Source organism: Belonocnema kinseyi, chromosome 10, assembly GCF_010883055.1.
Source record: "Belonocnema kinseyi isolate 2016_QV_RU_SX_M_011 chromosome 10, B_treatae_v1, whole genome shotgun sequence".
In the NCBI taxonomy this organism is placed as follows: Eukaryota; Metazoa; Arthropoda; class Insecta; order Hymenoptera; family Cynipidae; genus Belonocnema; species Belonocnema kinseyi.
The window spans coordinates 67224292-67248371 of record NC_046666.1 but is presented as its reverse complement, the minus strand read 5'-3'; the positions used below and the strand labels follow the sequence as shown (position 1 = coordinate 67248371).

Genomic DNA, 24080 nt, shown 5'->3' with positions numbered 1-24080 from the left:
GCGAGGGCGCATACTTTGAATAAAATATTTGTTATCATTCTCTTGAAATAAATGTGTTTTTTTCTTGAAAAAATACCGGTTTCATATGTATACACCTGATACTCTTCAAAAATTGTTTCAAATATTTAGCGATACTGAAAGTTAAAAAAAAGAATTATTCAATTAATTGTTTTGGATATCAAAAGATTTTGAACCTTGAACTATTGGGCACGTGCTAATGATTTTTATCGAAGACATCCTAACGCGTTCCATTAGCTGAATTGGTTAGGGATTTAGGCGTTTGGTAAATACTTAGTGCATGCGTGCGATCTCGGGTTCAGTTCTTAGTATTTGCAGATTTTTCAGTGCACTATGCTTTAGCCTCATTATCAAAAACTTCGATTAATAATATGTCTAAAAAATAACTGCAAATATCCTTAATGTTTTTATCACAGATATTATTTTATTTTCTCTGATAAATAAACAAACTTATTTTTATTCATCCATATTGGTGAGAGATTATAGAGAACATATTTTGATGCCACAAGTTCTACAGTAGTAGTTTGGGCTTTATAAGAGGGTCTAATTTCTTAAATACAGACCCTACTTTGACGCTAAACGTGGAAAAATGGCCGATTTCAGACTCGTTTAGTGTCAAAGTAGTGTCTAAATTACATTGAAATCGCTGTTTATTTAGAACCTATACTTTACAGCCTTCAGCCCCTACGGAGATAGGAGATAACAGCTTCTAATTAGGGCCTAAATTTCGACTCGGGAAGGGATATATTTAAGAACTTGAAAAAACGGTAAGGCTGCCGGGTTAGACAGCATTAACGCTGAAATACTTAAACACTGTGGCGAGTACATACCACACAAACTGTACGAATTGATCAATTTATGTTTCGAGATGGGAGACGTCCCAGACGATTGGAAAAAGCGATTATCGTACCAATATATAAAAGAAAAGGAGATAAAAGTGTCTGCAATAATTACAGAGGGATTAGCTTATTAAGTACCATGAATAAAATATACTCAAAAATACTTATTCATACAGGATAATGCAAATAACAGAAGAAAAGATTTGGGAAGTCCAAAGTGGGTTTATGCCAGGAAGGTCATATACGGATCAAATATTTAGTTTAAGGCAAATCACAGAAAAAAGTTTGTGAGTAGGAAAAAAAGTTTTCTGTGCATTAGTTGACCTAGAAAAAGCTTTTGACAAGGTAGATAGAAGTAAACTTTGGGAAGTCCTAAAAGAATATAGAGTCAATGGATGGCTCCTATAAGCTATAAAAGCAATATATACGGGTAGCAAAACGAGTGTTATGGCAGAGTCAATCAAAGACTTGCAAAGAATGTTGAATAAACTGAATGCAAGCATAAAGGACATTGGCCTCGAAATTAACGTAAATAAAACAAAAACTATCGTGTTCGAAGGAAAGGGTGAGAAAACACTATGCAATATTTTATTAAATGATGAGAGAATTGAACAAGTTGATAAGTTCGTATATCTTGGTAGCTTATTTACTAGGGACGGAAAGATATATGAGAAATTAGATACACGCATAAACGATGGTAAGAAGGTTATTGGTAGAGCAAGGCCCCTCATCAGAAGTAAAAATATATCAAATGAAGCTAAAATGGCAGTACATAACTCTATATTTGTACCGATTGTACTATACGGTAGTGAGACATGGACCTATCAAGAAACAGATAAGAATAAAATTGATGCAATTGACATGAGATTCTTGCGCATAATATAGTATGCGGGAAAACTCTGATGGACAAAGTGAGTAACGAGCCAATTCTCAAAGAATGTGGTGCAGAAGAGAAGCTAATAGTCACATGGACGTGCATAAAAATGCATGAACATAAAAGAAGCTAGAGAAGTATGCCAGGACAGAAAAGTATGGCGGCAAATAGTTAATAAAAAGAGTGTCAGTAGAGTGAATGACCCCTGAAACAAAAGATCTTGGACACTAATGGACCCAAGTGGGTAATCTCACATAACGTCTTTGTGAGGATCTTCACTTGGGGTGATTGCTAGAGAGATTGATCAGCAAGCTGGGTTGGAGCAGTGTTGCGGAACGAACGTGTTATTTAAATAAATAACACGAGAATTCTGGATCAATCTAAAAACTTTATATCTTTCCCTCGCATTACTCCTTTCCCCACCGAGTGAGTCGAACTTTACCTCAGAGGTCCGGGGTTCTTGCCCTGAGCCGGTACCTCTGGAAATTTTTCATTGTACCTTTACCGAGGTTCTGGTGGTCCGGAACCCACCTTAAGCTGTAGGTCCCCTCATCGTGTACTTGACTGCAACCCAGTCCGTCAATGATGGGGTAAAAACCAGGCTTTGTCCAATATTTCTGGGCTGACTGCTCTCATCAGATCACTTGATTGCATTATCAAAATGCGTCTGTGACTGATGATATATACCGGGACAGCCCCGTGCAAAATGATTAAATAAAAATCCAACCCTAACGAAAAATGCCTTCGATATGTTGGACAGTATAAGCCTGTGACAATATTTCAACACAGAAATGTTTTTACTAAGATTGACGCATTGATGTCGCGGTAGGGCTTGAGCTCGTCTCTCATGACTTTGACGGCATTATTGGCGGTAGCATTGCTACTGACAGGGTTTCCCATGCCAAGTAGGCTGATAACGAAGAGGTGAGGGACTAAGTAGAACACCAAAACCCATCAATAAAAAGTGGAGAATATATTAAAGATTTTGAAATGGTTATCGCTTCCCGAGGATCGTCGGGGCGCCCCTGGAGCCGGTGGCGACGGTGGCGATGGTAAGCTGCGAGATGGTCAGGCATATCTTACTAATCAAACAGATAGCCAGCAAGAACATCTGCGACAAACGGTAAGCAGTGGAACATCAACTGTGCCTGCTGAGGATGCTTTGGCTAGTTCTAGCTATTTGCAGCCGTCCACCTCGACAGAAATACCGTGGGAGAGCATCAATTGGGATACCACAATTAAAAAGGAATTGGTGGGTCTCTATTACGAAAGTGCGAAGTTTGAATCGAAAATGGAAAAAGGATACAATTTAAGAAGAAAATTTGCTGCAAAGTAGTCTAATATACAAAAAGTCGCACTAGGAGATCTTATCGCTAAGGTGAAGGACATCAGGACTAAGCTACATGTTACACAAGACCGAGCAATGAAGATTAAACAACAGGTTGATTTCGCGTGGAAAAATGACGGCAATGAACATCAATTAGAGAAAGGTGTGTCAAACGGTCAAGCAGGAGCAATTGTTGTTCTTCCTCAACCTATTGATGATCCAACACCACCACAACCTCCAGAGGTGGATGAACTTATACAACCACAGGCAGAATCAGAGGTTCAGCAACCAAAAAAGCGACGAAGAAGTGACCCAGAGCTAGCCACACAAATAAATGAGCAGAATCTGGTAGATCAAAAATGCTCAAAATCTGTGAACAGACTGCTTTCGGCTGTTGAAATAGCTGCTATCAAAATGGAAGTGGAACGGCAGCTTCCTATTGATGAGCTCGCCTTGGAAGATGTGAATAACGAAGACTTGATCGATGCTAAAGGCATAGGTGTTAGGGATAATGAACATCGTGCACTGTATCCATTAGAACCACATCCGGATATTACTAACGATGATGTGGATAGGGAAATCTCAGAAAAACTGCAGCACATGGTAAGGAATTTTGGTCATGCTTTAGTAGAGTTCAGATATGTAGAACCAACACTAAGGCATTCTCTACCCAAAATGAACATCACAAATGATCTGAGTGCTCTAATAGCACATCTCGACAGAAAGGTTTTACCTACGTATTTGAACGTAGCACAAACTGCGTTAGAGGTGCAAACTCTTGTATACTGTGCAGCTGTGGCAACCGTTAGAACGTTGGGCCGGAAAACTAGGCCTTCAAATGTAGCTTTTGTCCCAGCAAGGGATGGAGATCCACCATGGAAGATCAGGTTGTATATGGATGTCAACAAAGTTAGGTGCAAATTAGGTTGATTAACTCAATATAAAAAAGGAAATAGAACCAGAAAGCTAATGAACCATGTGACTAAAATCATCCACCCTCGGCACATCGAGACATTAACATCAGCAATAATGGATGAAATTTTAGACTCTCAACGACAGAGACTTGATGTATTTACTGCCGGACTGCGTCGGTACAAGAAGAGTAATGCACAACGGCAACAAAATCAATACCTTCAGACAGATGAAAGAAGGTTCTATCGTGAACTAAGAGTAAAGCCAAATAACCACCAAGGCACCGAAATCCCTCAATTGGAATATATGACTAACTACTGGTCGGATGTTTGGGGAACAATGAACAGATGCAATTAGGACACTGCGTGGTTCAAACTGGAAGAAGCAAGGGCAAGCAATAGCTCTGAAATGCATCTGAAAAATATCATAGCTTTAGATATTTCAGCGGTCTTGAAAAGGGAAAGTAATTGGAAAGCTCCAGGTCCGGACATGGTGCACAACTTCTGGTACAAGTACCTGACGAGTGTGCATCTTGCGTTGGCAAGGTGTTTTCAGAAGATCATTGAATACCCAAATCTGATGCCAGGTTTTATGCTTTTATGCTTTTATGTACCAAAAAAACCAGACGCTCAAAATCCATCGGACTTTCGACCGATAGCCTGCCTTCCAACAATTTATAAATGTCTTACAGCTATCATTGCAGATAAGGTATATTCTCATTGCGACGAGAATGACATTCTTACAGAAGAACAAAAAGGATGTTGTAAAAACTCACGAGGCTGGAAAGATCTAGTCACTATAGACGCTGTTGTCATGACTCAAGCTTCTAAGCATCAAAGCAACTTACACATGGCATACATTGACTACAAGCAAGCGTTTACTTCCATGCCGGATGACTATTTGCTTGAAGTCTTAAAACTTTAAAAAATCTGCCCACGCATTATTGACTTTCTAAGCCGTGCGGTGAGGCTCTGGGGTAAAGAATCAAGTATTTTGATCATGGACAGCCAAGGATAACTAGATCAATATGCTTTACAACGGGTATATTTCAAGGAGACTCCTTCAGCGCACTATGGTTCTGTTTATCGTTGATTCCATTAAGCAAAAACACTAAAGAGCGTGTCTCATGGATTCAGAATTTATGATAATGAGGATGGTCATCAAGTGACCCATCTTCTTTACATGGATGACCTGAAGATGTACGCTAATTCAGCTCAGAAACTGCAAAAAGTGATCGATGTCACACAGCAGTTTTCTAATGATATCCACGTGGAGTTCGGACTAGATAAATGTAGAATAGTGCATTTAATCAGAGGGGAATTAGGACCGCAGAGTTAGAGAACGAGTTCGAAAATGGTATCGAGGCAATGGCTGCAGGCGATTCATATAAATATCTAGGTATTATTGAATCTAAGGGTATTCAACATACGATAGTTAAGACAAGCCTAACCTGTGTGAGTCATAAGTTATACAGTTGCGCGACTATTTTAACAGCAAACGAAAGTTTGCGCTTCACAGTACCATCTGTCAAGCAGATCTTGACTACACGCCCTTCAATTTGTCCTCAGATGAGGCCTTAAATATCAGGGCACAAACCGTAGAGGAATTAGAAATACAATGGAGGCTGAAAGCCATCCATGGCGAGCACCCCAACGCGTTACATGAAAATGAAGTGGATAGTGAGGCATCTAATATTTGGCTAAGAAAGGGTGTTTTGTATCCAGAGGCGGAAGGATTCGTCATTGCAATACATGACAAGGTAAGTCAGCACCAGGAATTATATCAAGACGTGGTTGAGCGGTGCCGATTATGTAGAGATACCAACGAATCCATCGAGCGCATTATTGATGGTTGTCGCGTAATGGCTCAGAGAGAATATATGCACAGACATAATGATGTAGCGGGCATTACACATCAACAACTTGACCTAAACCTAGGACTCTTAAAAGAATGGATGCCTTTCAATAGATACATTCCATTCTCCGTTTTAGAAAGCGAAGATTACATCTTGTATTGGGATGTTACTATCCAAACGGATCATTACATGCGGGCCAATCGATCTGACATCATGATGCGAGAAAAAAAGGTGGCAGCGTCTACATCATCGACATTGCATGTCCGCTAAACCGAAATTCGCAGTCAACCTATACAACCAAGATCTACAAGTATAGCGAGTTAAGACATGAAGTAAATGCCAGATGGAGGAATGTGAATCATGAATCTATTCATCCCATTGTAATTTCGGCTACAGGCAATGTGCACGGAAGATGCACTGAACATTTTGAACATTTAGGAGTCAGTAGGGTATTGGCGACAGCTCAGAAGGCGGTTTTATTAAACACCTGTCGCATTGTATGAAACATTCTTGATCATCATGAAGCGAGTGACTAAAAACCCGTGGAGTGGCAGATGGTAGCGCTAAGAAAGCATCCAGAGGTGACTGTTGTCAACTCCAACGCTCGTGGCCGCTCGTAATTGTATACCTACAACATCATCGCAGGAGGTTTCAACCATCGTGTTAAATTATTTGAATTAACTTATAACATTATAATCTCATTAGTCACTTGACTTTGTCCGTGGCTATGATGTATAACCGGGTTTACCCGAGTAAAAGTTGAATAAAAATACTAAAGTAATAAATTTTTATTTGTGGTTGAAAATTTATCTCTTTTAATTTAAAGGTGAACTTTTTATAAATTCATGTATTTTTTTAAAAATTCGTATTCTTCGTTGATAATTCTTTTGGTTGAGAATTCATCTTTGTAGTTTGAAGACACAGGTACAACTGTGCAACGGTTCATATGTTCACGTCTAAATTTCGATGAGCACAGGTGGGACACTCCTAACTGTGCTCGTCGACATTTTGATGTGCACAGATAGGATAATCCCAACTGTGCACGTGCACATATAGAATAGTCTAAACTGTGCAGTCTTAAATGTTGCATACGGTGAGTCTGCTCTGAGTAAGAAGAATGTGTATAAGTGGTACAAGCTATTCCAAGAAGGCCGAGAGGATGTCGGAGACGAACCTCGCCTTGAACGTCCCAGCACGTCAACAACAGATGAAAACGTTCAAGCAGTGGAAGAAATGCTGTTGAAAAATCGCCGAATTACCATCAGAGAAGTTGCTGAAGATGTTGGCATATCGGTTGGCTCATGCCAATGCTATCTTTTCGAGCGTTTTGGGCATGAGACGTGTGTCAGCAAAATTTGTTCCAAAATTGCTTAATTTTGATCAAAAGATCCATCGCATGACCATCGCTCAGGAGATGTTGAATGAAGTCAATAATGATATTCACCGGATTTGGCCCCTAGTGACTTTTTTCTCTTCCCAAAACTGAAGAGACCCATGAAAGGACATCGATTTTCAACGATTGAGGAGATGAAAACTGCATCGCTGAAAGAACTCAAGGCTATATCACAAAATGATTATCAGAAGTGCTTCGATGATTGGAAAAAGCGTTGGCACAAGTGTATTATATCTTTCCAGCTTTCCATCACCAATTTACCTCCATCGTTGACAATTGAACTCGGTTTGGTTGAAGTTTCATTTTTTTTGTCTGAATATTTGACTGTTTGGTTGAAAATTCATTTTTGTAGGGTGAAAATCACCGTAGTTCCAGTATTTTGTTAAAAAGACATATTTTCGTCAATTTCTTGTAGCAAATAATTAAAAAGGAAGGGAACGAAAAGTGTAAATCTACATAACTACAAAATAAGTAGACTGAAAGGCGAGCATAGTTGAATGAAGGAGCTTGGGTGCTGTCATAAAGATTAAGAGAGACAGGGTTTAGATCAACTCCTCGGTAAATGTATGTAAATTAAACGTCCCACGACTTTATTTAGCGCTGGAGGTTAAAGCCGAGTAAGTAGCGAGAGAGGTATACTGCCTTGTTGGCGCTTACCTTCCTGCAGATCGTCGTCTGAGATACGTATATATGTAGCTTCATGATTTCGAGGTGTAAGAGACAATGTCGCCTTTAGGAGAATTTCCTGAAAAATGGCATAAAATACCAACTACAGGCATTTAATTAAATAAGAAATATGCCTGAGAACTTATGGCAATTATTCGAAAGTGGTAAAATAATTAATAATACCTATAGGTACAAGAAATTAAATATGAAAAGAAAACGGTATGCATTTCAATTATAGATAGCAAACAATGTTTCATTCTCTTTACTTTTCGTTGTTTTAAATTTTCATCATGCTTTTTCCTGAGAGCGATTATCTCATTCACAATCGTTGCTTATATAATGCCTAATTAGTAGCGAGGGTGGAGATATATGGTGTTTGGTAATGAATGTCTCCGGGCGCCAAATGGCTTTCGAATTAGCTCAAAAAGGATGGAATGGATCTTTCCCTTTGACTCGAAACCAGTCCGGAAGTAAGCAGTCGCGTACTGGTTTCCATTGGAAACCCCTAGTTGCATACAGAGGCTCTTTCTTCTCCCGTATGTACCATGAATAGACTTTAAACTTCATGACCTAGGATCTATACGGATAGAAATGGATAGTCAAACTTAGAGTTTCCAAATATAAATGGCCAATTTGATCTTCAAGAATCTAGATAGTACCAACCATAATCTTTCTTAATAGTCAGGTTCACCATAAGTTTAGAGTCTGCGTGAATATCCACAAGTTTTCAGACTTGTTTGAATTAAATATTTTTTTATTTAATTAATTTTAAATTAAATTATTTCTGAAAAAAGATTTGCTTTTGACGCTCCACTTAAGCTATTAGAAAGATCGAAAGAAGAATTTTTTTAGCAATATTCCTAGTTCGATTTCCAGTGAAGCGACGAGAGTAGATCTTTTTTCAGAACAAAATGTATTAAAAAAAATTATTTCTGTTATTCGAAGAGTTAATTTGATCGATGGGTTGATTTCTAATTGCACGGTGGTGAAAAACATATCTACACTGAGCGATGGTAACTATCTCTGATGATAACACAGATTCCTTTACAGTTACTCGTATCATAAATGTAGCACTTGGCTTGAGATATCGTATATTTCTGAAAAAAAGATTCTTCTTTCGATCTCTCTAATAGATTAATGGGAAAGCACCCGATCGGCAATCGGAAGTTCTGTGGCTCGATTCCCAGTGGAGCGACGAAAGGATATATTTTTTAAGAAAAAATTTAATTAAAAAAACAATTTAATTTATATTCCATCTAGTCTAAAAATGACGTTAAATAATTTCTGTTATTTGAAGAATTAACTTGATTGATAGGTTGATTTATATTTTCACGGTGATGAAAAAGATATCTACAATGATCGATGGTAACTATCTTTGGTGATAATACAGATTCCTTTATCTTTAATTTTTATTAATATAATTTAATTTAAATTTTAAAACGGAAAATACTTAGTGTATGAAATATTGCAAGTGATTTGTCAAGCAGGGTAAACACCAGATGGGTACTACAAACTGGGGTAAACTTTCTGCGTCGAATTGCATATATATCCAGTTAATTCCTCCACGGAAAGCTTACCCCACTTTGGAGTAATCAGTGGACTGTTAGTCTGCTTGAATTCAAGTAATTATATGTTTTGAAATATTTGTCATGCATCTAACTTGTCGAAAATAATAAAAAATATTTAATTAGGGGCCATCCATATATTCCGAAATCAATTTTTCACCCATTGTTGACCCCTCCCCCCTTTTTTACGTAATCATCTTTAGACCTATAAAATAACAATCTTGCCTCCGTTCGATGTTGAAATTCAGAAGATAATTTCGAAATTTGACTAAAGCATTATATAATCAATTATATTAAAAATCACACAATGTTATAAAAACATTAATTTACTGTAACTTAAATATATGATTACGTTATCACTCAAACAATATCCCCTCCCCCATGTAATCATTCTTAATAATACACATGACCCCCCCCCCATGATTATTACGTAATACATGGTTGGCCCCTTATTTAAATTTCAGTCTCTCGCCTCTCTTATTCTCACGAATATATGTAGATAGAGAACGACGACAGTTATGAACACTCCAAGATGATCAAGCAAACTTTACCTGGGGTACTCAGGATTACACTCCAGGATCGTCAAGCTTACACTCTAAGATTGTGAAGCTGAGCCCTTGTTTTTTAAATTCTGTGAATATTAAGTTCCACTATATAGAGGGCTGTCTTACAGTTATAACTCCCATACAGTTAGTTTTATACTCCAGATAGTCAGGCTAACTATCCATTTTTCTCCCTCTGAAATTGCCAAATTTGAAAAACAAATTTAGTTGATTGAAAACGGAAATTTAGCTAAAATTTTAATAACTGTCATTTTAGTGCTGTATTTAAACCATTATTGAAGTAGAACTGATTAAAACTTTCAGGACGCATTTACTGATCAGAGATACTTGGTAGCATAATTGCGGTTTCTAAATACTCCCTCTGTCTCTGAGGTAGCGATTCAATTGGAACTTGGTGAAAGCCACTAGGTCGCGAAGTTGCAAACGTAACTGTGGCATATTAGAATTACGTGCGCGGTGCTGCAGCAGTTCAGGAGCTCTGCAGGTTCCCTTCAATAATAGAGCGAGCGAAATAGTCTAATTTGCCCAACGACTGGTCGACCAGCCGCGGCCCTGAATATGCATATGGGCCTTAGCATAACCGATGAAGTTGGCACATGAGGGAGACGAATATACAGACTGTGTACTCGTACATTTTGCATGCTCTTGGGTTTCGAGCATCCCAAGTCTTCACACTTGACACGTTATTAGGTGTAGCATTCCTATTGTGTACATTCAAGCAGTCTCCCAATTAGGTCATGGAATGTATACTGTCGTATATATATCAGGGTATCTATCCTACCTGGAAGACCTGGAAGTTTCCGAAATTTTCAAATTTTCTTTGGCTTCTTAATTAAGAACAAATAATACATAAACTTTACAGAGAATCATTTTTTTAATGTAGATTTACTCTAAGAGAAGACGATTATAAACAAGAATAAATTGTTTAAGCGAATAATTCAGTAACTTGCATTAATTTTGAACTTACTCTGACTGAAAAGTTGACAAATTGTTATAAATAATAATGCATTCTTCAAACAATTTTTAAAACATGTGACCTTAATTTTTCACTCAGGGCGATAGTCAAAAAGTAATTTTTGATTTATGTTCTATGGATAATTGTGAAGAGAAATATTTAGGTACAAGTCGATAAGCCTAATATTGACGATTTCGTCCAAAATGCACAAAAACGTCTTCTTTTCTTATGGGAAATGTGCGTCAAACTTCATGAGGTTAGCGGAACCCATACATATCAATTAAAAAATAAAACAAAAAACACGTTTATTTGTTTTGGATACGAATAAATTGGGGGGGGGGGGGGGGGGGGGGGGCAGAGCATGAAAATGTCAAAAACAAAATTCCCAATGATTTTGTACAATACCCTAATAGAAGCATATATGAATCTGTAAAATTAACTGAACTAGTCTTCTTATATTTAAATAAATAAGCCAATGATTCACTTTTATTTTATTTCAGTTTGTAAAGCGGCTCAAGTGACGCGCAGTCTGAAGGCATAAAATTCCTTCGACATGAAAAGGAATGCTGTCTCTATGGTGAATATTCTCCTTAAAAAATGGAGAATTGAATATGTAAAATTGCAGAAAAGATCATTACGAAGGTAAACATTACTTTTTGAGACCTTATTTTCAACGGCTTAGGATTTTCCATTATTTTTTTTATCCACCGACTATATACTTTAATTCGATTATGCGTCTGTCGATTTGAATGTGACAGGGTTACTACAGGTCAAGGAATTCCAGAAAGTCACGAAAAGTTAGAGAATTTATAAGTTTAATTGACAACTAATCTGTTTTGGTTGGGGATTCAACTGTTTTGTTGATAATTCATATTTTCTGGTTGTATTCAACAACATTTGGTTTAAAATAAAAATATTTTTAAAATGAAATATCAGATGCTACATTTTTAAAATCAAAATTCGTATTTTTTGTTGAAAATTAAACAATTTAGTCGAAAGTGAACCAACTTACTTTCAAAATTAATTTCTTTGGTTTAATATTCCTTTCTTTTAACTTTTATTTTGTTAACTGAAAATTTAACTATTCCATATTTATTATAAAATTTATATCTTCTTGGTTGAAAATTCAAAAATGTTGTTAAAAATTCGTCTTTTTGTAGAAAAGTAATCACCATTATTAAACACAACATTCTTTGGATTAAAAATTCATTTCTTTGGTTGAAAATTGAACTATTTTGATAAAATAACATTCCATTTTTTTGTGAAAATTGATCTTTTTTAATAGAAACTTAATCTTCTTAGTTGAAAAATCAACTGTTTGGTTGAACATTCAAATTTCGTGTAGTTGAAATATCAGCCATTACATTTTATGTTGAAATTTCATCTTCTTTGGTTGAATATTTACTTTTTTACTGAAAACTTAACTGTGTATTTTTCGTTAAATATTAATTTCGTTGGGGAATTCAACTATTTGGTTAAAAATAGATTTATTTGGTTCAAAATTTATTTTTACTAGAAATTTAATTTTTTTATTTTTTGTTAAAAATGTATTTTTTGGTTGAGTATTCTTTTTTCTAAATTTATTCTTCTAAAAAAAATTAATTATCCCATTTTCGCTTCAAAATTTACCTTTTTTAGCTGAAAACTTTTTTATTGTGTGAAACAATTTTTTTTAAGATGAAAAGTCATCTTTTAGGTTGAAAATTCAATTAGTTAGTTAAAAATAGATTTTTTGGTTGAATATTTATCATTTTAGTTGAAAATTTATATATTTTGTTAAAAATTCGTATTATTTGATTTAATAAAACTGATTTTGATTGTAAATAAAAATATGTTTGTTAAAAATATACATTATTATATTTTACATTGAGAATTAATTTTATTTCTTAAAGATTCATCACTAGGGTGGACCAAAAAAAATCAAAGGGCTTTGATTCATTAGTAATATAACTAAAAAGTTTCTTTGTGGCATTACACAAAAATTGTTATTCCAAGAAATTTCTCATCAATGCACAAGTCCTTTGAAAATTTTGAAAATTTAAATTTTTGTGTACCGAAACACTTTTTTGTTCGATTCTTTTTTGTGTGTGAAGTTTGTGATAGTAAATAACCTCCTTCGACAAAAATAAGAAAGAAAATGTTCGTAATATATTTCAAAAAGTGACGATTAATTCACATTTGTTTATTTGTACCTGAAGTTGATGAAAAATGCTTTTTTTAATGCTGTTTTTAATAAAGTAAGGAAACACGTACATATATTTAAATTTCAAACCAATTTTTTCTATTTTTAATGGATTCTAAAACATTAGTCTTTTTTACACGCTTAATCCGTTTACACAGGATCCGTAAAAAATAGAACAAAATTTTTGTATGAAAATTAAGAATTTGTAAAGTGTTTCTTTAGGTAGAAATATACAAAATTGCACTTTTCGTAACAAAAAATTGGAAAAACAAATTTTTTTCCATACAAAAAAAATTTGTAAATTAAAAATTTGAAGATTTTCGTTCGATTTGCCCCATTTTTAGAAATTTGTAGGATTTTTTTATTTGTTCGCAATACCAGAAAGAGACATTTCAGTGCTATAACTAATGAATCTCATCATTTGAATTTTTTCGGACAACACTACGTAATTTATGGATGGACCCTTTATAAAACGCTGTGTGACTGTTGTCACTAAAAGTGTTTAAAATAACTTGAAACTAATTTTTTTTATTCACATTATTGATCTCCTAGGTCTAAGGTTGTTTGTATACCTAAAATACAAATGAAAAATGATTAGAAAAAATAAAAAACTATAGTCAGTGAAAAGTCGGGGAGTATCGACATCGGAATTTTGCAGTTACCCTCATGTGAGCATACACGCTCAACTCGGGATATTAGGAAATTCTTTAATCAAGTTTCCGTAGGGCGTGCTGTGAACCGGAACCCGTTATGATGATCCTGACGGGTGATTTCAGAACTTTATTTTACGCCGCGGTTCAATTTGGCGAATTATGTCTGATGAAACTTTTTCCAAAGAATAAATTTCAACCCCCTACGAGGGAAAACTCTATTTTAACTCGATTTCAGCATGGTGTAAAAATCCTTAAAACCTTCGTAACGTAAGCGAGAACCATTGGCCTCTGGTTCATGCTGTACTCTCTGTACTCGACTACACTTATACATTGGCCTTGAACAGCTTTAACCTCAGCGTTCCTTGCTGAGCACAACCGGTCACAGGACTCTCGGTCTACCGCAAAATACGTACTCACTCTCGTGATTGGTCAAAGCCAGGCACGTGAGTGAAATTATGCAGTGTGCACATATAAAAATGCGTGCAGTGTAGAGTACACGCAGCTTATACAATCATACATCGGTCTCACTCGTTGCGTGCTTCAAGTACTGAAACTGATAATGCGTTATTTATTATTCTTGTTCTACCAACCCTAATATTTTATGTTTCCCTAATCATTCAAGTCTTAAAGAAGAGTTTATGTTTTAAAAGATTATTTTCTTAACTTAAAGATGTTCAGGATGCATACCAAATTGGGAAATCCGGGAATTGGCCGGGAATTTTGTGGACCTTGAAAAATACTGAAAAACACGAGGAATTCATACAAAGATCCCAAAAATCTGTGGCCATAAATTTAAATTAATTTTTTTGTTCTGCGTAAAACTGTTATTAGTAAATTATGCGATTCAATGATAAAAGGGTGTGTCGAGAGATTATTTCCTTAACTGGTTATTTATAAATGATACATTCGGGAATAGTATACTTAGATTTTCAAACGTTAAATGGGCGGTTTGCTCACTGCGAGTGCGAGGACCGAGCATGAACTCGAAGGCTTTCACACTCACAGGGAGCGCTCGCCTGCGAGGCCTCGTGTATCGAATAATATTTTTTTTTCCAGATTAAAATAGAAAACCTGAGATTGTCTACCCTTTATAGACTTCGAATATACTACAATGACAAATGACTAACTCAACTTCACAGAGAACGATGTTTACCATTTTATAGATGGCTGTAAACGGTGGTCAATCGAAATTTTTGCATTAGTGTGTGAAGCTCAAATTATGTTTTAGTTTTTCTGCGCGGATAGAAATTTTGGGAGATTAATCCACGGAACTGCTTCTTGATTTTATCACGCTTCAGCTCGAGAACTAAGATCTCGGAACCCTTGCTTTTAAAGCATAGGTCTCGAAGTTTCAGGCGTTAGGCTACGCTCCTCTGCTCTCAGGTCTCTAATTCTATGCTTTTAGTTCATAAAGTCCGAGACTTCAAAGCAGTTAAAAATTGTAGCTCTGAAATCACGCTCATCCGTGAATTAATCTCCTGAAATTTTTCTCCGTGTTGTAAATTTCCCATCATATTCTGGTCCAAAATTCTTACAGAGCGGCGGCCACAGTGAAAGATACAAATTTCTCGTCAATTTCCAGTTTTTTCCGGTTCAGAACACATTTTTCAGGATTAACCAATCTTTCGAGAGTTTAGAGATTCAGTCAAATCTTTAAAATTTTTCGAAGTTCCTTGAAATCCCTTGAAGTTCCATTTCTATTTATTTATTTTCCAAATTTCTCTACGATTCCCCTCAAATCTTTGGAAATCCAACAAATATCTTTAAAATCCCTTGAAGTTTTTGAAAATGTGATGGTATTTTTTTAAATATGTTCAAATAGCTTTAAATCTTTTAGTATATTTCAAATCTTGTGAAACTTGTTAGAGTCGCTTTAAATATCTGGAAATGCTAGAAACTTCTTAGACATTCCTTGAAATTTTATAAATCTCCATCAATGTTTTGGAATATTTTGAAGTATGTAATGGTACAACTCCATTAAAGTAAGTAGAAACCGCATTTAAAATTGTTTGAACATAAATTAAATTAAACTTTTTCATTAAAGTTTTCTAAAAAGAAAGCCGTGCAAACCCATATGAATCTTTGAAATTTCTCAAAGTCTTTGAAATCTTTGGAGATTAAATAAAATCCTTTAAATCTTGTGAAATTCCTTGAAATACCTTAAAATCCCTTTGAAATGTACCGAATCGCTTGCAATTCTTTGAGATTTTATTGCATTTCATTTATCTCCCAAAATTCTCTAGAAATACCTTTAATTCGAGCTTCAAATGTTTGGAAATACTGCATCTCAAAAATCCTTCAAAATAATTTGCGATCCTATGAAATTTATAAAATATTGTGAAATTCTTTGAAATCTTTGCAAATCTTATAAAATTATTCGATATTTTTTTACATTTTTTTAATTTCTTAGAATCTTTTAAAATAACTTAAAATCTTTTAAATCCTTCGAAGTTTTTAAAATTCCTTCATTTACCTTGAAATGGCTGAAATCCGTAGAAATACCTCGGAGTTATGTTGGCAAAACAGTTGAACTATAAAAGTTAGAAAAAAAGCATTCAGTGCATTCTACTTCTCAAAAATAAGTTGGGAGGCCCGGCTTTCCCTAAACAATGTGTGGGACATGGTTATTTATTTGAAAAAACAATTGTAATCTTCTAACTTTAACGTTTGACTTAAAATTGAAATAAAAAGCTTTCACTTGAAGATTACGCCTGGCGAGGAGAAAAGAAATTATCACGAGTAGTAGAGAAATATTTGAAATTGTTCAGCTACGAAGAATTTTTCCAAGATTGCAGTCTATGAATTTGCTTTATATAGCCGAGGTACTGAAATTCTTTCGCGTCCTGAATCTCAAGCTCACTTGTAAAATTGCAATCTATATCTCATCTTTCTTATTAGTAATAATAATTCATCTTGTGGTTAAAATTTGTATTATTTGGTTGAAAATTTGATTATTTTGTTAAACAGTAATTATTTTTTATTGAAAATTCAACTATTTTTGTAGTAACTTCCACTATTTGGTTGAAAATGATTATTTTTCTAGTGCATATTTTCTGTTTAAAAAGATTTTTTTGTGAAAATTCGTCTTTTTATTATGACAATAATTCAAAATGAAAAAAATAAAAACATTTTTGACGATATTGTTTTCTTTAATCACTAAAAACATTGTCTTGGTTGAAAATCCGTCTTTTGGTTTAAAACTGTTGGTTGAATTTGACTTTTTTTGCTTTAAAATTAAAATCATTTTTAGTTGAAATACTCCCGTACTTGGAGCGGCTGGACACACCAAATGGAGCGATGGATCACTCCAAAGAGGACGAATTCTGACGCCATTGGAGCGATCGTGTATGTTCAACTGGGAGTGAGTTGCGTGACTCCAGCCGTTGGAGTCATAAAGTTGACGTCATTGGAGCGGAATTTTGAGTTCATTAAGGAGTTAAATTTCGTCCGTAATGGGCTCACATAATAATTTAGCTGACATCATTGGAGTGAAATTTTGAGTTTATTAAGGAGTTAAATTTCGCTCCTTCTGGACTCACTTAATTATTTTAAAAGGAATGAAATGAAAAGGATGAAAACATTGATTCCTCTGAATTGTTGTTTATTCAGTATATGTATATATATATATATATACCTATTTCACGGTTGTGAGACGTGGTTATGGCTGAAATTTTACCGCGATTTCGCTGGAAGCGGGTGCAATTTTTCAGATTAGCACCCGCTCCCGGCGAAATCCTGCGGTTGTCCTTATGACAAATTTTTATATATATAACGTTAACTATATAAGAGATCGCCGAATTTAACAGTATAAACGTAAAAGCAATTATTATTATTATTATTATTATTATTATCATAAAGAAGTTATTAATTAAACATAAATAAAATCAGAAAAAATCTATAAAATAAAACAATGGAGATTAAACAGAAACGTTGGTTCAATGTCTCTCTTCCAAGACTGTTGAGTAGAAGCGATAGTAGTGAGATACATTAAGGCACTTCACACATCCTTAGTAGGTTCGCTGATGCCCATCCTGAAAAAGTAGTATATATTAGTTTTTATGTTCATTGACATGAGATTCATGCTCATAATAATCGGGAAAACGCTAATGGACAAAGTAAGTAACGAGATAATTCTAAAAGAATGTGATGCAGAAGAGACGCTAGTAGAAACATGGGAAAGAAATCGGTTAAGATGGTTCGGACATGTTGAGAGAATGCCAAATGAACGATTAACGAAACAAGTGTATCAAGGTAAAGTAAATGGCAGCGTGCCCACAGGTAGACTGCGGAAAGAATGGTTAGAATGTGTGAATGAGACCCTAGTTAGAAGAGGCATAAGAAGTCACAGAAACACAAGAGTCTGCATGAATAAATGCATGGATATAAAAGAAGCTAGAGAAGTATGCCAGGACAGGAAAGTATGCCGGCAAATAGTTAATAAAAAGAGTGTCAGTATAGTGAATGACGCCTGAAACAAAGACCTTGGCTATTAATGGATCCAAGTGGGGAACCTTACATAACGGCTTCGTGAGGTTCTTCGCTTGGGGTGATTGCTAGAGAGATTGATCAGCAACCTGGGTCGGAGCAGTGTTGCGGAACGAACGTGTTATTTACTTAAATAGCACGAGAATTCTGGATCAATCTGAAAAATCTCTATCCCTTCCACACAATACTCCTTTCCCCTGCCGAGTGAGTCACGCCTACCCCGAAAGGGAAATGGCTTAATGGTGTAATAATAATAATGTTCGAAATATTTAAAAATCAGATTGTACTGTCACAAATTATTCTTATATATGTATAACTATATGCTTAAAGAATTTTAAGAAGCATCTATTTAATATAGGACTAAATCCAGAATAAAAACTAATTTTTAGGACAGCGGTATAACACTCTACAGCAAAGTTATTAAACACTAAATAATATTATTATTTTTCAAATGGAATATTTCAATTTTTAAAAAACAAGACAGTTTTTGCCCTTGGTAACTAATTTCTTTATCTGAAAATTTGAGTATTTAATTTTTCCTCAAAGAATTATCTTCATTGTTTGAAAATGTAACTGTTTGGTGGAATTTCGATCTATTCAAGTTTGAACTTTAACTGTTTTGTTCGAAATTCGTGATTTTATTGAATTTCAGTATTGACCGTACTTGAAAATCAATCTTCTTGGTTAAAGTTTCACCTCTTCAGTTTAAAAATTAACTATCCCAGCTAAAGTTTCATAATTTCATATGAAAATACATCTATTTTTAGGAAATTCTACTATTAAATGCAAAGAATAATCATACCCGTTACTAATTCGCAACTAATTCGTAAACAAAAAGATGTATTTCCAACTGAATTTTTGAAACTGTAACTGCAATAGCTTATTTTTGGAAAAAAAGATGAATCTTTAACCAATAAGTTGGATTTTTAACCACGAACAAGACTCAAATTAAATAATTTACACAAAATTGAAATTAAATGTTTGGCTTTTAGTCCTAAAAAGGCTAATTTTCAACCAAACAGTCACAAACATTACAAAAATGCAGTACTTCGTTTTGCAGATGAAAAAATTAATTTTCTAACCAATACGGATTTTCTTAGCAGTATGCAATATGTATAAAATATGCAACTAAGTTATAAATTTTTAAATCGAATGATTCGGTAACTGCAAGCATTATCTTACACACATAAATAATATAAATAATATAAGTAGCGAACCTTTTAATGAATTGATGGCGTCCAAGTAGACTCCCTTCGACTGCAGGAAATCCGCTAATTCGTCAGAAGTTTTCAAAGAATCCTGAAGAAAGAAGTTTTTAATCAATTATTGATGCATATTCTACACTTTGTAAATAAATAGCCCTACACTTTACAGACATCTTATGTTCTTTAAAACGTCTTTTATACGGACCGCGTCCGGATTTGGGACTCCCAAAAGTGTCAAGAGCAACAGCTTTTATGATTTCTAAAATGAAATCTCAAAAGTGAATTCTGTTATTTTAGACTTTCACATGGCCATAAGTTGAATAATAAGAATTAAAAGCCACTTACCATAAGGAAATATGATGTACTCGTTCAATCACAAAACACTAAAATACTGTCACTTTTCCAAATTCACTGTTTGACGCGTCATCTACTACCACGAAAACTAGAATGAAAATGGAAAAGTACGCCAAAACGATGCTGCACTGTCTACTACCTGCTACCCCTACCCCCACCCACCATCACTCCACTTCTATCACACTGCACCGCGCTAGCTGGAGTCACCACACGCTCCCGTTGGAGTGAATCGCATGATCGCTCCTCTTTGGCGTCAAAAAAGGAACTGAAGGAGTTGGAGTCAATCGATTATGACTGTAATTGGGAGCGAGTTTGTAACTCCCATGGAGGGAGTCAAGCTTCTGACTCCATCGGACAGACATTATGACTCCATCGTAGTCGATATAGCAGCCGCTCCAGAGTTGGAATTTAATTTTCGCTCCAAAATTTTTTATCCTTCTTCGCTTTGCCTCACACGCGTGTCCCTATCTTTCGCTTGGCCTCGCATTTTAACCTCTACCTCCGTGGTTACTATCTAAGGCTTATCTGCTAGTTATTTACAATATTTACTATTTCACTTATATTTACTTCCTCTCCTATTACAATCTTCATATTACTCCTTCCTCCTCTTCTTCTCCATCCCGCCCAACAACCCGTTGACCCATGCAACCGCCCTGTTATCCCCGCTTTCTTGCATTAATATCACAGTGCTTATCGCACTCCTTTGCACTCTCACGCATTTCCTTTGACCAGTATTCCACTCTTGTATCCCCCTTCCAGCACAATTGACAGATTCTCTTTTCTCTAGGAAGCCAGAACCTATTGAAACCCTCCCTCCATGATCCCACACCTCATCCTACGTTGAAGCTCCTAACTTCCTTTCTCTCCTTTCTCATACGAATACTGCACTTTTTCACTTGGGATATTCCACCAATAATTAGAATTAAGAGTTTATCCTCTCATTTTCTCTTCTTTTTCTGTCTACTCTCGCTCCAGGCCATTTTCCTGGCATTTTCATCACTAGTGAGCCAAACAATTTCATTCTCCTTCTTTTATGCGACCATCCACACCCCTTTTCTCCGAAGCATGAAGCACAGGTAGACAAACTCTTTCACTTCCTGCACCGCCTTTCCATTCTACTTCCACTCCTCTCCTTTATCCTTTCCAACTCGTTTCCTGAACACCATAACCTTTTACTTTTCCACATCCAGCTCTCACATATTCTTATCCAGATATCTAATCAATCTCTTCGTCATATACTTTAAAGCCTCCTCACTTCTTGCCAGTAACACTATGTCATCTGCATACGCGAGTGCCCAAATTCTAACCCCTCCTATCGACATCCTTCCGCAACCTCTCCGCCAACACCATCGCGTATACTATGTAGGCCATATTCTTATCGTAATCCCTCTGTAATTTTTCTACTGACAAGCCCTGCTGCCTTTGACCTTTTTAACTTTCTTACCTGTTTCTCTAGCTCCTTGTCCTGCAACACCTTCATGCCTGCCACCCTCGTTCTTCTACTCGCATCATATCTCCTCTGTGAATTTGAGATCTGAAACGATTAAAAAAAACTGCCTCCACTCCTCACTCCCAATTTTCTCGCTTATCCCAACTCTGTGCTTCCTAAACCTATTATCTTCCACGCGTGGCTCAGTCTTAACACTTCCCAATTCCTCTTCCAGGTCTTTCTCCTTTTCCTGTTCTTTATTCTTACACGTCAATCTAAACCTCTTTCTCATTTCTACGTACTCTTTTCTTCTCGCTGTCCCCTCTTTCCACTTTTTGTACTTCCTCTTAACCTTCATTCTCGTCTTTTTATATTTCCTATCTCACCACGGATGGTGGATCAGATTTTTCGGTTAAAAAATCAAGTATTTGGTTCATATTTGAGCTTCTATTTAAAAAATGCAATACCTAAGTGTAAGATTGTTTTGATACCTGGAAAGAAAATTTATGTCGGTCAGGTAAAATAAAAAATTTGTCACAAGAAAGTTAGGGAATGTTAAAGAATTTTGTAATTGGGATTTCGTGTAGTAACCCTGTATAATTAATTTTAAAAATTGAAAATTTTAGTATAATTTTACTGTTTCCGTTAAATAATAAATGCTAACGTAGTATTCAGTAAGCTCTGTCGGCGGCAATGTGAAAAAGCAATATTGATCCTATGCTAATTTTGCTACTGAATTATGAAGGGCTTGCACTGAATAAGATAATTTATGCTCTTGTTAATATCAACGATCGAGCTCCGTACACACCCGCGTGGAGCATGCGCTCCATGTTCACTGCGTTGAGAAAATCGTATTCACGAATATTATGCGAAATGAAATTTCATCCATGCTATGGAACTTACATATTGCAGATGACCTCTATATGATTTCTATAATGAGTAATTAACACCTTATCCCAAGGTGATTATCCTCGTGACTCTCACGCCTCGGACTCACCACATTATTGACACTACTCGTATTTTACACTTTTTTTGATCACACACTATTTTGCGAATATTTTGAAAATATGACTCAATAGACACCAGTTTCACACAATTTTCCGCTAATGACACTATTTTTTTACTTTCACTTAAACAATTTTTGAACTTCCCCGTGGAAAAAGTTATCGGGAAAGACTTGCGTCTACTTATAGGGCATTCTTTAGACCCGACCGGGCGCCTGCTATTCCGTCAGGACCAATACAATTTCTATATTTTTTTGTATATTTCCAAAAAGACACAGAAAAAACGAAAGATAAAGTTTACATCGATTTCGGGCGAAAGATTCACTGCAACAAAAATTAACTTTGCCGGATAAACTTTACATAAATTGAAGATAATTTCCAATTTTTAACCGTGCCTGGATAATCTTTCGCCTTTTAATCGCTCCATTTTTATGCGCGTTGTAGCAAGAATTGCGATCCCAGTGCTATCATCTGTCGTCGTTTAACTTTATTAAATTGGAGAGAACTGGGGATTTCCATCTGTCAGTTGCTTTTTGCGCTTTTTGCTAAATGGTATTAAATAATCTAATTGATTTCGGAGGTGATATATCAGTAAGAACAATTTTTTTTTCGTATTTTCTGTTGTTGATTGTACATGTGTTACCGAAATTTGCTCACCTCATCGTGACGCTGTAGACGAGATCAGAATTATTCTCCTAACCTCAGTGAAACTTTCGCCGAAATGTGTTTAATTTTTAACCGTTTGCAAGTTTTAGCTGCAACAAATTCTAACTTTTCTTTTTTCTTAGTTGTTTTAAATCTGGTGTCCCGATTTATAGCTCGAATTCACTCATACTTTGCCGTTTTCCCATTGCTGCTAAGGATGCCGTAGCAGACGACAGCTTTTATTCCATCGTAGGATACTCTTTCGCCAAATAGCATGTAAACTGTATCTGCTGGAAATTTTACATGCAACAAAATTTAACTTCAGTTTTTTCTGTGCGAGCCAGGGTGTTTAAAATTATCAAAAATGAAGTAAAAAGAAATGCATTTTTTTCCTCATCATCTAGTCAGTATTTTCAGGCCCTATGCGGGTGCTGACTAGCCTTTCAGTACCAAAAGTTTCACTTCGACTCTGCATCATAATATTGACCGTCGCAACAGCGCCACATTAGCGGCCAGAACGGTCTAACCTAGACCCGAATAGTTCAGCGATAATTTTCTACACGGGTCTTTTGTAATTGGCTAAAATAGTACGTCGGCCATCTCAACGTACTAGGCAGTCTGATAAGTCCCTGAAAAATGAAACACGGAGACGTTTTTTTTGGCCAAAGTCGGTTTTATTTTTCAACATACTCTCCTTTTAGGTCGATACAGCGAGTCCAACGATTTTCTAACTTTTTGATACCGTCCGAAAAGTACTCGAGCGGAAGGTGTCCAAAATACGCCTCAGTTTCAGCTATGAGCTCCTCATCTGAGTAAAAACGCTTACCGGTGAGCCATCCCTTCAAGTTAGGGAACAAGTAATAGTCGCTGGAGGCCAGGTCTGATGAATACGGTGGCTGAGGAACCAATTCGAAGCCGATTTCATGCAATTTTGCTTGTGCAACTCAGCATGAATGAACAGGCGCATTGTCGTGATGATAAAGCGGTTTTTTCTTCTTCAAATTCGGTCGTTTCTCGGCGATTTCGATTTTCAATCGGTCCAATAATGATGAAAAGTATGCTCCGGTTATGGTTTTACTTTTTTCAAGATAGTCCACGAATATTATGCCATGTGCATCCCAAAATACGGAGGCCATAACCTTTCCGACCCATTGTT

At 35.8% G+C, this 24080-nt stretch overlaps 1 protein-coding gene across 8 annotated transcripts in view; it reads left to right on the top strand.

Annotated features, from left to right (window-relative positions):
- The window catches only part of LOC117182242 (F-box/LRR-repeat protein 4-like), a 62216-nt gene that overhangs the window by 23449 nt on the left and 14687 nt on the right, over positions 1-24080 (top strand). For 5 of the 8 annotated variants that reach the window (XM_033375340.1, XM_033375341.1, XM_033375335.1 and 2 more), the window contains one exon: positions 11468-11609. The exons of 2 other annotated variants lie outside the window; for them this stretch is intronic. The gene's annotated coding sequence lies outside the window, so the exon portion shown is untranslated. Of the gene's footprint in view, positions 1-11100; positions 11224-11467; positions 11610-24080 lie in introns of those variants that run through there. One more of the 8 variants, XM_033375339.1, reaches the window with a different exon arrangement.